Source organism: Haliotis rufescens, unplaced genomic scaffold (assembly GCF_023055435.1).
Source record: "Haliotis rufescens isolate VD_foot unplaced genomic scaffold, xgHalRufe1.0.p SCAF_5, whole genome shotgun sequence".
In the NCBI taxonomy this organism is placed as follows: Eukaryota; Metazoa; Mollusca; class Gastropoda; order Lepetellida; family Haliotidae; genus Haliotis; species Haliotis rufescens.
In genome coordinates this window covers 62,666,038-62,683,524 of record NW_025964223.1, presented here as the reverse complement: position 1 = coordinate 62,683,524, position 17,487 = coordinate 62,666,038, and the positions used below count along the sequence as shown (strand labels likewise).

Sequence of the window (17,487 nt, the reverse complement as noted above, 5' to 3'; positions counted from 1 at the left end):
ATTGTCTTTTCAGTCAGTACTATCGCACGGCCAGTATTAACTGTAGTCATGAACGGTCGATACTTTAGATCTCAGGTAGAGATTTATAAATTTCAGTTATGCCCTTGGATGTATTCCCAAGTAAAAACTGCGAAGTATATTGACTAGAATAATCCTGGGACCTGATGAATATTCATAGAGCCGATGGAGTGCAACATGCTTCACTTTATGGGTAACTTATACGCTTATGGAATGGGACACGTTTGGAATAAAATATCCATTAATCACCTTGTGTGATCTACGTATTTGCACTAAGTTGATTAAGTCAACGTCTATTGTATGACTAGGAATGTGCAACATGATACAGACGAATCACGTATTTACTTTTAATGCCATCGCGTGGAAACTCTCAAATCCAATACAGACGCTCATCTACGTTCTTGACAAAATCCTTCTGCATCTACTGGTCACAAATATACAAAGGGATTATACATATTGGCAAGTGGAGCAGCGGTTTCAATAGTAGCAGAAATATTCAGTATGACAGAATTTAATGACGTTTGTACTTGCATCCTCTGTGAAAACTACAATTCTCCACACAAAACCGACGCAAAGGTCCCCATTTCTCACTAAACTATTCTACATGTACTCAACACACATGCATCACACACACTGGTTCCCTCCAGTGTCACAAAGATGGCCATCTACGTTCATAACTAAACTATTCTACATGTACTCAACACACATGAAGCACCCACACTGGTTCCCTCCAATCCCACAAAGATGGCCATCTACGTTCTTGACTAAACTATTCTACATGTACTCAACACACATGAATCACACACACTGGTTCCCTCCAGTGTCACAAAGATGGCCATCTTCGTTCTTGACTAAACTATTCTACATGTACTCAACACACATGAATCACACACACTGGTTCCCTCCAATCTCACAAAGATGGCCATCTACGTTCTTGACTAAACTATTCTACATGTACTCAACACACATGAAGCACACACACTGGTTCCCTCCAATCTCACAAAGATGGCCATCTACGTTCTTGACTAAACTATTCTACATGTACTCAACACACATGAAGCACACACACTGGTTCCCTCCAATCCCACAAAGATGGCCATCTTCGTTCATAACTAAACTATTCTACATGTACTCAACAAACATGAATCACACACACTGGTTCCCTCCAATATCACAAAGATGGCCATCTACGTTCTTGACTAAACTATTCTACATGTACTCAAAAGACATGAAGCACACACACTGGTTCCCTCCAATCTCTCAAAGATGGCCATCTACGTTCTTGACTAAACTATTCTACATGTACTAAATACACATGAATCACACAAACTGGTTACCTCCAATATCACAAAGATGGCCATCTACGTTCTTGACTTAACTATTCTACATGTACTAAATACACATGAATCACACAAACTGGTTACCTCCAATATCACAAAGATGGCCATCTACGTTCTTGACTTAACTATTCTACATGTACTCAACACACATGAATCACACAAACTGGTTACCTCCAATATCACAAAGATGGCCATCTACGTTCTTGACTAAACTATTCTACATGTACTCAACACACATGAATCACACACACTGGTTCCCTCCAATCTCACAAAGATTGCCATCTACGTTCTTGACTAAACTATTCTACATGTACTCAACACACATGAAGCACCCACACTGGAATAGAGAAGGGAATAAATGAGGCATTCGAGATTGGGTTACTCAGTGCCGTTCCACAATTATGGTGGATTGCACTATAATCGCACATGTACTTTAACGTAGACGAATTCAGTCGTATGGCAAAGGTCGCTTTCTTGAACAGAGGAAAGAATCGTAATCTCGAATAGATCCATAATTCGATGCCTTTGTTGTCCATTCGGGTTGAAATCAACGGAACCTATATGATAAATTCATATGAAGGATCATTTCTGAATTGTGATGTAACCATGGGCTGTTGCCGGTGGGATGGGAATAAATATTCATATGATGTGTCAATTTTTTCTATTTTTTTCTCACAAAGGATTTTCTATTCAAATAAGTTTGCCTTCCTAGCCCTTTGCCACAGGCTTTTGGAGGTCAGAGTTAATTATAAATTCATTATTAATATCATTATTATAATTATGTACAGATTAAAATAAAATAAAAACATGCAGCAAAGAGGGTTTGGGTGATCCTGACACAGTCAGGCTGGTTAGGCTCATCATCAGCTCAGGGTCCTTGCCCCCTCTACACGCAGCCTAGACAGCGAATGGGACTTCTCCCAGGAAGCGCTGCCTAGTCAGACCCAACCAGATTATTATTATCATTATTATTATGGAACGACAGAAATGAATAATTCCTTCAATAATCCATCCAGAAGAGTCATGTTATGAATTAGTAGTTAAATTTAGCTTCCTTTCAGTCCCTCTATGCAGCCCGTTGATAATACAGGTTATTCCCAGTTTCAATGCGTCTCACACAAATCCAGACTCAAACGGAATCCATTCAATCAAATTACTTTTTGAGACGTGTACTGACTATCTCTGCTTGAAAGCGCAAACACCAATACCATCTGATGAAGTAACGGTTATTTAATTTCACGGAAATAGCTGACAGGGGTTGACAAGCTGACATGTACAGATTAATCCTGAAACCCATCATCTGAAGGAACTTCACAATCACAATCTACCCTATATGTATATTTATAAAAACTACTTTCCTTATTACCTTCTAAAGGTTATAAGCTATAAATCAGCTACTGTACACAGAGACAATGGTCAACGAGTTCGTATATTTTATGAGCCATATTTATGGCCCAATCTACAATCGCACTCGGAGAACCCCTTAAGCCTTATACATCTTGTACGGTCTTAATACGACACCCGAACCTTATGCTTTCAATATGGCCTGTTTTACGTCAATTTGCTAAAGCACTTAATAACTGCTGTTAACGTAGGCATAGAAGCAGATTCTAATTTTCTAAATAGCCACTGATTAATGCCGGGACAGCGGCTACTAAGCGCATGATCCTAATTTTCTAAATGGCCGCTGATTACGGGAAATGGTGGAAAATGTCGTTCCATTGTTAAATTGAGACTGTTTGCGTAACTCCCAGGGGACTGGTTATTGGTTACAGCAACTTAGGGCGTATGCCTTCAAAAAGCGTGAAAATGGAAGAGTGACATGGTATTTAAGACCGGCAACGAGGACGGCTGTGTTGTCGCGGACGTCAAGAAACGAACGCCATTCTGGCCAGTTTCATTATTTAGTTAAACCATATTTATCTTCAGTGTAATTAAGAAAGTGTGGCCTTTGAAGGAGGCACTGATGCCACGTGTAATTCCAAGAGAGCTTTAATTGACAAACTGTCTGAGAGGATTACTGCCAGAGGATAATGTTTTCTTGCTCTGTAAATAAATTGTCTTTGGAGTAAATTTCGTCCATATTCTTCCTATCACTCCTTCCATTTTATTAAGTTATAGGCACCATCCATCTATTTAAATACGTGAGTGAGTGAGTTTTAGCAATATACCAGCTATATCACGACTTACCATATTATACCCATGTGAGAGGTGGAACCCAGGTGTGGCGTTAAGAACAAAAAGTGATACATTCAAGACATCAGCGCCAGAGTAAATTCAATCTCGAATATGTTCCGAAAAGGATTCCATAGGGCGTAAAAATCAAGATAGTGACGGCAATTAAGTGAATGGATCGCTGAAAGTCAGTGATGACACAAGGTGTTCACGAAAAGTGTAATCATACCCTACTTATCTTATCATGTACCTGTGTCATATTGGAATTCAGGTCAAAATATGCATCTGTACCTTGTGGTTGATACAAGTGGGTCCGGGCAAGAACTTGACTGATTGTATGCCGAATGTATGCCGTACCCCAACAGCATGACACGATGCTCATCCAATGAAGGGACATTTTGTCAAATCACAGGGATTTTATCATCTCATTAGCTTGTTCTATAGTTCCCGCTGCTGGGATTCGAGCCCTTACACATCGCATGTCATTTCGCTAAAGATCGTCATGTAGCTACCCTCCGGCCACTGCATCTTCATGAACAGAGCAGAATTTTGAAGTCATTTTTGAAGCGCTTAATCATAATCGAAAATGTGTGTCATAAATTACGTTTCACAAATTGAATAATATCACACAAATTCACAGTACCTTCTATGATTTCCAAAGCAATACGTGTTGTTGTCACGAGAATGTCCACGAGTCCAGGTCTATATAGGGAAGAAACAACTCAACTCTCGACCAATCCATGCATCTCGTGTATTTGTATTCGGCCAACCGATGTTCGTTTGCAATATTGTAACGTAGATATTCATCATGTTAAAGTAAGAAAATCGGTTTATACGTTAAATAAAACGCGTTTCTCGGGGACTTTACGACATTTAAACATCCATCGTCCGAAAGAAACTCGGGACTAGGTTTTATCCCTCATGTGTAGATTTTACATATACACAAATGATAAAATAACACACGGACGTTTTCTCCTTGTTTTAAATAAAGATAATTGATGGATTTGAAATGCCATATGATTCATATCACCATGGTATTAGTTCATTATATGATCACAATTAATATTGTACTTTGGAATATAACATCTGAACTAAATCACTATCGGGTCTAGTTTGACATCCGCATAACAAATCCAGAGGCAATACAGTTTCCTTCGCCCTGATCAATTCCGCCATAAAATGTATATGAATTGCTCACCCTATCAACTTTCTTCCCGCTATTTCATTCCTGTCTTGCATGCACGTTTAATAAGTCAGCAGACAGTCATTAATATTGTATAAAGATCAAGTATCAGGTCCTCGGGAGCAAGTAGCAGGAACGTTCATTTCATCGTGTCCACAAGTCAATACCTTACCTCCTGCCATATAAAGCCACACATTTCTTACTCTGAATCATGTTGTATTACAATCTCAACGATTCCGACACTTGGTACCATAAAGTTTAGATGTAAACTAATCCCAAGCCCTCGTCTTGAAGGACTAGCGGGAGACAGGTAATAGATGACTACATCCTCTCAAGGAAACACATGGCCTAGATGAACGACTTTTGGGTAACACTCAGGGCGGGAAATTACAAGAGCCAGCTTGATAAATATTTGATTTAATAAGCTAATAGGAGAGAGTATCTGTCTGGTCATCCGCATTGACACAAAGGCCAAGGAGGTGGCCAGCCAAGACTGAAGACATTACGGAGGGAAAAGCATCTTTTACTGCATGCTGGACAATTCAAGGCAGGGATGGTTGTCCGACTGGCCTACAACTCTAGATACTAGGCCCACTTACTCTTTCCAAATTGGATCTGTGCTTATTAGATATCTTGTCACAATTTGATATAGTTTGCGTGTTGTAAGCAATTGTTCCTAGCCTTGGCAGCTTAAATGCAGCAGCTCTTGTCGACATTCGAACTCCACGAGGTTAAATTGCTTGATTGGCCCAAGACCGGGAACTCCTCGCATTCCCATCTCCATAGAGTCTCACAGAAGTCAGTAATTTTCTGTATGACCCATGAGAAATGTCTCTATTTGAGAAATTGAAATGGATTGAGCAGGTGACCCCAGAAAAGTCTCAGCTCAGGCGGACATGGCTTTCGTAATTGCCGAGATGGTTCCACGAATAGCCAGCTATTAAGAATGGGCCGGAACATAGGAAAACATGTCACGCTATGTTTTGTAGGACTGATGAATTTCATGCAAACGCAACGGGCTCGTCTTACAGCTTGGATTTTATGCTGTATCTGGGATTTAAAAGTGCCGGAAAGTTAGCTAGGAATGAGCGACATAAAAAAGTTTAATGTTGTGGATTGGAACTTGAATATGCATATATACATGGATGTGGAAAGTGAATTAAGTCAATATATTTTATAGGATCTCTGTGATGATTAGTTCAAATTCACAATCAGCTACCAAATGAAGATTTACTGACGGATCTGAAGTGACCACTTACACATAAAGGTACGCCAGTACTGAATCTTCGCTGTGATAGAGAAACATGTGAAATCCACCTACTAGCATCCTACCTCTTCTAAATACGAACACAATGCCATTTAGAAAGTGGTCAACATGTAAGAAATGTTGTGTTGGGGATAACACTTTCTTAGCGATGTCTCAGTCGTCTAGAGGGCCGCAATTCGCTGTGCAGAGTTGCGTTCCTTGGGCACACGAGAAACCCATGATTGTGAGTTCGAAAAACCGATTCGCCCCGATTATATTTCTAGGTTTGTCAACATAATGTTCGTACTCGTGGGTCTCAGCAAAGCGGTAGACGTCTGAGACCTACATCACTTCGGGCTTTCCTCCTACATTAAGCTGACACGCTGTCATATAATTGAAAAATACTGTTTAAGTTTAACCCAAGTCTAACTATATCAATGCATGGCATAGCAATGTGGGTGTCTACAATGGCACAGGTTGTAAACTTTGATCATTTTGGTAAAAAACATGAGGATGTATATGGTAACGAAAAAACAAACATAATACTCGGATCAAATCTGAAATATGAACCTGATCCTGACATGGATAAAGACGCAACCGGCGTAACTGGCAACACGTGTCACATATCCTGAGATATGTGTCACTCTTGTCAAAATTTAAATGTACACACACATGTAACGTGAGAGGCAATTACTGCGCCGACACCACTGGGTTCTGATTGAGTAGTGCATTCATTCACCACCACACTCTACTCTGTCATGACATTTCCTGTCAGGATACATATAATCTCCTCTGTCATATCAATTCATCCAATCAAAATGACATGACCGTCTCAAGAAATACAAATATGTTGCATTCACTGTTATAAACCTGTAAATATACACAATCAGGCCACACGTCTACTCATTTATCAACATTAATGTATCATAACATTCTTTGTCAATAGACCCATGTATGGCAATGGTATAGCCATTCGTTATCAACTGCCATGATCCTTAATATCTGGACACAGGAACTATGAAGTGCTACATGCCCAGACATGTATCATCATTATATATCATGACATAGTCTGTCGAGAAATACAAGTCTTTCAATGCAATAACTATATAGTCTCATCCATCAACAAGGAATGAGAATCCCTCCAACCCACACCGATTTCTGGTTCTGACAATTACGTGACCTAACTGGTCTTTCACCAGTTGGGTAATTCTGGTTAAACTCTGTGGTAATCTTTTATTCTTTTTACACGTTTCGTCAGCAGTGCACGCACATGTTCATTGTAGGCAGTTTAGCGATCATTTGCATGCTTTTGAGACCTCCTCCTAAGATGACACAATATGACATTAGGACACCATACTCCTGAAAATTGTTCGCTTGCAATGAATCTGCAATAAAATGTGTCAGGATGATCCTGGAAATAGGTAAGAAAAGGTGTCGGGGCAACTGCCCCCTGGAAAACTGTCCCTTGGCATCTGCCCCCAAAACACTGTCCCCGGATAACTGATCCCATGGAAAACTGTCCTGGGCAACTGCCCCATGAAAAAAATTATTCCTTGACATCTGCCCCCAAGAAACCTGGCCCCGTACAACTGATCCAAAGGAAAACTGTCTCTTGACAACTGCCCCCTGAACAACTGCCCCCTGGAAAACTGTCCCTTGGCAACTGTCCCGAAGAAAACTGTCCCCGGATAGCTGATCCCAAGGAAAACTTACTGGGAAACTGCCCCCTGAAAAAAACTGTCCCTTGACAACTGCCCCCAAGAAAACTGGCCCCGGACAACTGATCCCATGGAAAACTGTCCTGGGCAACTGCCCCCTGAAAAAACTGTCCCTTGACAACTGCCCCCCTGAAAAAACTGTTCCCAGAAAATTGCCCCCATGGAAAACTATCCCCGGACAATTGCCCCCATGGAAAACTATCCCCTGACGAATGCCCACTGGTTAACTATCCCCGGACAAATGCCCCACGAAAACTGGTGCCGGACAACTGATCCCATGGAAAACTGTCCCTTGACAACTGCCCCCTGAAAAACTGCCCCTTGACAACTGCCCCCTGGAAAACTTTCCCTTTGCAACTGCCCCCCAAAAACTGTCCCCGGATAGCTGATCCCATGGAAAACTGTCCTGGGCAACTGCCCCCTAAAAAAAAATGTTCCCGGACAATTGCCCCCATGGAAAACTATCCCCGGATAAATGCCCACTGGAAAACCATCCCCGGACAAATGCCCCATGAAAACTGGTGCCGGACAACTGATCCCATGGAAAACTGGTCCCGGACAACTGCCACCAATTATGTAATAACCATACACAAGTGTCTCGTGAAACCTAGTTTCAATATTACAGTTTCAAGTCTCTTTCTGTTGAAACGCGAATTACATTTATTCAAAGTCATAGTTCTTGAGAATGACAATCCTGAGTAACAGATGCGAATATGACTTACAATTGAAGCAGTTCGTGCAAGACGCTCATCATACCTGTGGGAGCAGGAGTGTATACAGGTCCGTACTGAGTTTAATTAGCTCCTCAAGGTTCTTAGCTACGGAATCAACAGGATCAAAGTTATTGAAGCTGTGTGTGTGTGTGTGAGAGAGAGAGAGAGATAGAGAGAGAGAGAGATAGAGAGAGAGAGAGAGAGAGAGAGAGAGAGAGGGGGGGGAGGGTCGGAGCGGGTGGACATTGGTCTATGGTATGAGTATCACATGACGACCTCAATGTGCTCATCAATTTAGGTAAGACGTGACTGAACCCTATGATCGTGGGTTCGAATCCTATTTTCGCTTTGACTTGTACTGCACCAATGGTCACTGTATCCGTCTAAACCTGCATCACCTCGTGCTTTCATCCCACATTAAGTTGACAGGCATCCATGTTAGAATTATTGTCCGTCGTCTATCAGTTTCCAGCTTCATCTGCTACTAAAGTAAGATTGAAACCGCATTGCCTACATGTGCCTTGAAGAAAACAGTGTGAAAATAGACTTTAAGTCAATATTTACATCTTAAACAGCTTAACACAGGACCCTGAAAAGTATTCACGTGTTATCATCTTACATAGTGGGGAAGGTATGGCTTGTGAGCTATGTAAAAGTCAAAGCATCAGTCATAAGCTTAACTAGCTGCAGCGACAGACGAGGATGTGGAACCTTTTAGCCACATTGGCTGCAGATGTGTATAAAACATTCAGGACTGACATCATTCATCCTGTTTCATGCTATAATGTCATAAAAAGAGGATAGGTCCAGACTGAAAAAATCTTCGACTTTAAAAGGCCCCAACCCTTCAGTGACGTTGATATAAAACATGAATGACGATCATGGCCTATACATGCTATATGCAATGTTTGTGATCGGCGATCACGCGAACCCAAACAATTAACTTGTGAAAAATGTATACCTCTGCGCTTCTCCTACCAGTAACTTCATCGATGGTTGCAGAGTAATTAACTCTCATGCAAGCCACAAAAGACCAACTGTAAACCGGTTTCGCTTCTAAAAGAACTCATGTAAAGTAGTTAAGCTATCAACAATGGCTTTTCAGACAAGCTGGTAAGTTATCGATATTTCTTGAGACAAAAGGCGATGATTATAACAACTTGGACGACGGCGCATTGTTCGGATATTCTAAAAAAAACTTCGAGGCGAGTAAACCGACGCAATTTTTACTCGGGAAAAGAGAATTATATATTTATGATAAATATATATTTTTGCACTGAATTGGAAATATCCCAAATATTGATTTTTTGGTATATGTGCACATTCCTTTGTCAGCTTTGAGGAATTAGGAATTTGTAGAAACAGATTATTTAGTTTTCAAGTTTGCTATTAATAGAGCCTCAAGGGAACTAATTTTGCAACTAGAACAAATAGCGGCTAAACCTTGCGTGAGGGTATCTCCAAGAAATTGAAATACTTAAGCGATAGAGTGTGACTTTTCAAATACAGATTGGTCTTTTTATTGGAGAAAACTGCCTGTCTCTTTACTTCGTTAAATGACTGTTCTTGTTCCTGACTTTAAACAGTTTGTGATATCAATGATTAAAATGATGGCAAATATGTAGGAGCCTATTCCCAGGGACTATTACAGATGATCAGCATGACAGACCTGGATTCTACCTCCCTGTTTTACGGAGAGACATAGATTAATTAATGCGTTTTAACTTGTGCTCGCTTTGATATCTATATATTTTCCCTTGCGAGCCCAATTGTTTCGTCATAAAAACATAAAGGCAAGTAACAAATCGCCAGAGAATTCTAATGATCACGAACACTGCTGAGGCTATTAATCTTTGAAATACTACCTGGAACTTAACAATGCATCTAAATTACACCTCATGACTCCTTTGGGAGCTGAGGGTGACAATTGGTTGCCATCAGTGCTTGGATTCGGACTGATTTACGAGTAAAGAGGGTTGCATTCTGAGAATCAAAAACGAGTTATCATCTCGTAGACTAGCGTACAGTTAGATGCAACCATCTCTGCTATTTTACAATAAAATGTTAAATACCTCCTTTAGACATACGTGGAGTATAGGTATATGTGGTGTACATGTGGAATTGTCCTGTTCAAGAACCACTAGGATATCATCTATCTCTTCCATTTTACTTTTACTTCTTCTCTTTTTTTGAGAGAACATGTATATTTTATGTAGTTAATGGTCTGTTTAAGCTCACTTGTCTCAAGCAACATGGTTTAACAAACGGTACGGTTGTTATCGTTTTAATAGTGTGTTTAATAGTGGGTATGTTTGTACATGTACATGTAGCTGTCCTTTTAATCGGACGCACACTTTGGATATCTTTTTCATATGGATGAAGTATTGATCCGAGTGTTTCCAGATGCATGTATGTATTTTATCACAGTGTGTCATTACACGTTATGATAATGCAATGACGTCATACATGGAGATGCGTAACTACGTTATGCAATGCAGCTTATGAGGGTGGTAGTGTAAGACACATACTACTGTCGAACGTACCATGCACCTTGTTATGAAATGTAGGTTGATCTACGTGTTTTTTCCACGTGAAAGGCTTATCTTTGACGACGTGACGCTTTTTCGCATAGCGCTTAGGATTGTTTGATATGTTGTCAGAATAATCGGATGCATGATCGAACCGCCAGTATCCAATCGTCATATAATAAATCTCTCGTACATTCCTTTTTTTGCGGAAGGTTAAAAAAATCATGTTATTTAATACACAGTTCCTTGCCTATCTCTCTCTCTTTCTTTCTCTCACCCATGTCTCCCTGTCGCTCGCTCACTCTATCTCTCTTACCCCCCTCTCTCTCACTGAGTGAGTGAGTGCGTGCGTGCACTCGAATGAGCGTTATTAATACCCCTTTAAGTAATTTCACGACATGGACACGAAGAATGAGATACACACATGATTGTACCATGTACAGACTCGAACCCACCTCTTACAAGAGTTACGAGCAAGCGCTTCATCCACAAGGCTACTTCACTCAAAGAACTACTGGAACTGTAATGATACCGGGCATGTGAATAAATATTTGATCACATCCTGTCATGCCTGCCATGCCAAATTATCGACCGTGAATAAATTCTTAGTTATATTGACCGCATGGGGACTCCAGTACAGAAACGTCCAAGTATCCGAGTGTTTATATCGTTTATTCAATATCTATAGAACTGGCTGTCCACTTGGGAGGATCGGCTATCAGCTGTGACTGGGCTTCTCGTGTATGTAATACAACGCCTATGGTCGAAACCCCAATGGTTTGACCGTACCAGGTTCTGGCCCTTAGTACAAATTTGCAAAATAACAGTAAAACGACATTATTCACAAGGCTATGATGACGACTACATGTCGTGTTCCTCAGCCGTTAGTGATGAAACAGTTTAATTTCAAAACAACACTGGGATACTTAATACTTTCGTTGCTGTTGGTTAGACCGTTTGGCTTGGTTGATATTAAGGTCGAAATACTATAAGAATGCGCTTCGGAATGAGTAGAGCTAGGGTAGGGAGACAAATTGACTGCTGTAAGCGATTAGGAGCGTTACGGAAATAGGAGTTAGTTAAACTGAAAACCGACAGCCACCGATACTTCGAAAGCGGCAATAGTCCTATGACCAAAAAGCCAATACGCGACGGAGTGAGTGAGTATAGTTTGACGCAATATTCCAGCAATCACGTCGATGAACACCAGAAATTGTACCCCTGTTTGGGAATTGAACCCGGGTCTTCAGCGTGACAAACGCTGTAACCACAATGCCACCCCTCCTCCCTAGCCAATACTTTAAAAGACAGATGCAATACTTTCGTTGACCAGTCAACAAATGCCTCAACAGATGCAATTCTTTACATTACTTATGAGCTCATACTTCAGCACGTGCAAATACCTTCTTTGACAGTGAGCCAATACTTCAACAGATGCAATACTTTCTTTAACGGTAAGCCAATACTTCAACAGATGCAATACATTCTTTAACAGTAAGCCGATACTTCAACAGATGCAATACTTTCTTTAACAGTAAGCCAATGCTTCAACAGATGCAATACTTTCTTTAACAGTAAGCCAATACTTCAACAGATGCAATACTTTCTTTAACAGTAAGCCGATACTTCGACAGATGCAATACTTTCTTTAACAGTAAGCCAATACTTCAACAGATGCAATACTTTCTTTAACAGTAAGCCCATACTTCGACAGATGCAATACTTCCTTTATCAGTGAGCCAATACTTCAACAGATGCAATACTTTCCTTGGCCGGTCAGCAAACACTCCAGCAGATGCAACAATCTCTTTGATAAGACAACAACGACTTGACAGACGCAATATCTTGTTTGATCAGTCGCCCAATATGTAAACGTGCTGCTTCACATTTGAAAGTTAGAAACGAATTCATGGACTTGTGAAGCATTAATTGTCTAATATTTTATTTATTCACAGATGTCAACGAGACACAATCCACGTGTTCAAATGTAATTGACACAATAAAGACTTCTAGGCCTTCAACCCGTATACATGAATATTATCAATACATTTTACGCGAGGGTATTTACACAGTAATAAAATCAAAACTGAAAACATTCAAATTGTTGAAAAACATATTCTCTCCCCACAGTTGAGTATAATATATGCATGCACATGTATTGACACTCATTCTAATCTTATGTGCACACCAAAGTGCTAATAGAGTCAAAATCACAAAGAACTGAATATTTCTTCCACTGTAATCGCGTTCAACGTCGTTATTGCTTGATGTTAAAACATCGAAAACCAAGTGTTCTAGGCTTTAATTTCCGGATGGAACTATCTGTATGAAATGCAGCCTGAATAAGTCATGTAAATGAACCATTTATATCACTTTAGTGCTGGGCTCAATTGGTTTCTCATATTATTATTACATTCTTGAAATAAAGGTATAACCGATCGTAGTGTGTATTGTCTCGTTCTACGTTAATCATTACCAAATGAGCTTAAAAGGAAACCAAACTCTCCAAAAGAACCTTATTTTCTTCTTCGACAATGACCATCAAATGTATAAACAGGCAGCTAATCCATAAACTGAAATGAACACAACATTGTACAATGTTAATGAGTAGAAGTACATGTCATATGGTGAAGATTGTTATTTGAATACATTCACCTGCTGCGGGAGTGATTGATGACTGGGGAGACCCTGTCGTTTGGAATAGGCCATCGATAATGTCTGCTAAAATGTCCCCACCAGCCAACATCTAAGGTCTTGAAATAATGGGAATACATAATCCATAACTAACCATCCCCGAACGCCAACTTTAATCATTTTTTGTTTAACGAGCTCTGTGCTTCTGGGTACAGCATTTAACGAACATTATGCAGCAGTAAGTAGCGTGGATCTACATGCATGTCCCACTTTGAATAATGCATTCCGTATACCTGTTTTTTGTCTTTTTCATTTCATTTATATATATATGCAGGTTGCTCTAGGTTGGCAAGACAAAGCCCGTAGGTATTCTCTATTGTGGTTTATTTCGTAAACCTATGCATTATTAAGTAAGACCACATTATCAGCGAAAAGCAATTGTACTCAACTTGAAGATTTCATTTATAACTGCAATTTGCACTTTTTCAAGGTCGTCTTTTCTGTAAAGCCTGACATTTAGTTAGATGATTGTTAATTAATAAATGAAGTATCTCAAACTCAACTTTTGTATCAGTCTCTGTCCTGAGAAACGAGTAAGTCATACAAGAAAAGGTGACGTGTTGGACTGCACTTCACTGATGTTTCTTTAATATCAGAGGAGTATACGAATTCGGTAGTAACCGTATTTCAATACTCCAAAAACAAATCAAAGGAAATTGTGGCAATTTCATTGGTGTGAATTGGAGGGCATCATATTTCTGCCACTAATCAAAGGCTCTCCTTGTTTCCTTTCTATGATCGACACATCGATAACACTATATGCCCATGGTTACTAGTATTGGATCGTTAAACGAAGGGGGCATCTTAACATGTTATCTTCTTATACGTTTATGAGAAACAAACACAACGAACTTGGATGAACCTTGACACAATTGCCTAATGGATAGAAGGCAAACACGTAAGAGTTTATACATGCTTCAGAGCGTATGTTTTATGAGAGAAATAATACCCTTGACAGAATACATATTACTTTGTAAGGAAACAATTTTTGCATAGATAACTTACGTAAAAAACACACTATGAGTAAAAATGACAAATATTGTCACATGCATTAACAACGCGGAATTTGTGCAAAACTTAGACCTGTGTCCATGGTCATGAAGAATCTAACACTATATTGATAATATGAATGTAGAGGCAGCTACGAGATAGCCATTTCTACATGTATGATACCATATGCACGTATCTATCACGTTTTAAGATGAACATTTCTTATGTGCGACTAGACCAGCATACTGAGTAATAATGCCCCACAAGAAGCCACATCTCGGACAAATCAATATATTCCTATCATAGAAGCGAGTGTTGAGTGTGCTCTGGGAAATAAGGCTCGAAAGTATTGTACTTTTTTTTCTGTATACAAAGAACTGGGTTTTAACTTGTGATTAGGTGAACTACATCTTTGGTACTCAATGTACTACTGTCTTGTACGAGGACTACTGCACACACAACAGAGGACACTGTAAACCCGAGCCAAATTCCGATAAGGCGTTGCTTTGAAACGGAATTCCCAACAGAGTTATCCCCCTTGTATTACCCAACACGTGGTTGTGATCTTATATTTAAACAACGTAAATCATTACATGTAAAGGTTATTTTAATTCAGCAACACGCAATTAGTAAATAACAAGTTCCCCTGTAGTTTAACACCTTCAAATTCAGGTTACTGACAATGTTAAACCCAGTCTGTACATTAAGCATGTACGCCTTATGGCGAAGAGAGAAGCCATGACCGTATAAAAGTGAAGCTTGTTCTTAATAGATATATTGTAGAGAGAATACCGAAGATCGATTTTAAGCTTGTCTGACCGTCAGAATAAGCGGTCTCTATATAGCCCGTCTCTATAGCGAGGGAGAGTGACACATCTGACTTCTTCGTTGTAACTTCAATTATCAAGCGTCCCCGTCTCGTGCAACCAAACCATCGGTTTGAAGAAGTACGTCGTTCTTACATCTGGCACAGAGACAACAATAATGGCCAAGTGTTCTTGAAAAGAATGGTTTTGAGACAAACACAGTCGTCAGCTCACACCAGTTCAAGAGATGGCAGAATCCAAGATGCGTTAGACAGCTACCGTCCAATTGATCTAGTGCTTATTGAACCCATCTTGAAATATTGACAAAGCGGCACCAAACTATATCGTACATGACTCCCATCTGAGTTCTTAATCATATTTGTAGAATCTCCTGTGTAAAAAAACTTGACCCTGCCTTTCTGGTATATAAGTTTGGCTATCCACTCCCCTCGATAGCTCTCCTACATGATCTGCAATGAGCCAATTGCGTTAAGTCACCCCAACCACTAATCATGCAACCTGTTTACATTGTAATCTTTGTAAAAGTTCCAGCAGTGTGTAAGATATCTGCACAGAATCGTATGCAGCCGGATACGCACTAGAAGTGACTGGAGCCAGACATGTGCTTTAAGACACGAGACGTTACCCAAGAAGGCACTAAAAACAACTGGCCTTAAAGCTTGTACTCACCTCTGGTCTTCTATCGCTTGTTTCTAGTAAAGTCCAATATAAGAACATCCAAGAATCTCAAAAGCAATAGTGTTGCGAGTACTGTTGAATAGTAGCAGCACCACGGTGGAATCAAGTTGGCTTTTGTAGTGATCACGACGAAGGTTTAACGATCTTTGTTATGTGCCACCACGTGAGTGATCGATCTCGCATCCATTGAGGAACCCATCAACAAATAGAAGGGCGTGTAAACGAGAGGTGCACGAAAGTTTGTGCAGTCGGCGCTGGGCGTAACACTAGGCAGTAGCAACGGTCACATATGTGATACTGCGCAGAGCCTTAGCATGATACTTCTAGAGAGACAGGGCAATCTTGTGTACTCCAAGCCGCACAGGATAAGTGGCAATACACATTTCTATGCTCATGAGCTTGCCTGGCGCCTTCTCGACCATGTGGTTCAGCGAAAGATTTTCTATCATATTCTTGGAATTATTAATCGGAGAAGATGATCAACAAAGGCTTCAGCGTATGGTCCATAATGTTTGTTGAAGGTTTTGATTCCAGTTCGTGTCATCGAGGAATCGGAAGTAGTTCGCCTGGAGAGGTATGTTAGCTCTATATTCAACCTCGCAACTCTTACATGCATTTTTTCTCTTTCTTTGCGTTGTCAAGCCGTATTTGCAAATTCATGAGGCGTTCCTTCATAGATTAATAGAAGGAAATGGGGCGAATATAAAATCGAAGGAAACTATTTTTAAAAATACCGCACCTCGATGTATGGAAACGTGAAGAGGCCATTTTAAAGCTAGTTAACGTTTTCAGGCTTATTCACCTTTGATTACCTTTTGAGTAAATGTTATGATGTATAGTATTAATTTTCTGCGCATTCATTGTGTTTTCAGACATTTCAAATTCATCACTTTGTATTTTGACCTTTGAAATAACATTATCGTCTAGGTATCCTTTGGACCATACAAATGGTCTGACTATAGCATAACATGAACGATACTCAGTAGCCAGTGTCGTGTTTTGGGAAAAATACAAGGTATTCGACATTACCGTTGTACATTGTATATAAATCGATGTGCTAACGTAAACTTGAATACATTTATCATGTCGTGTAGATCAACTCTCATGTGATTGGATGGATCTTTAAATGGCTATAAGGTAGAGACGAGACGACAATATTCGCCATTTTGGAATTGTCTACTCCGTGAAGGATATTTACTTTCAAGTGTGTTGTTTATTTCTTTCAATGTATTCGACCACAGGAGTTAAAGGAAGAGTTGGTCTTGATTAACGTGTACTTTTTCAATTCCAAAATGAATATAAGATGTTTCCCTTCATATTCAATCAGTATGAGTGGGATATTAAGTTGTTTATTATCCATGTGCCTATTTGTATTTA

At 39.9% G+C, this 17,487-nt stretch overlaps 1 long non-coding RNA gene across 1 annotated transcript in view; it reads right to left on the bottom strand.

Annotated features, from left to right (window-relative positions):
• Window positions 1-16,217, bottom strand: part of LOC125373507 — a 151,414-nt gene extending 135,197 nt beyond the window's left edge. The window contains exon 1 of the long non-coding RNA XR_007218377.1: window positions 16,102-16,217. This is a non-coding gene — a long non-coding RNA (uncharacterized LOC125373507). The remainder of the gene's footprint in view (window positions 1-16,101) is intronic.
• Window positions 16,218-17,487: the final 1,270 nt, after the last annotated feature.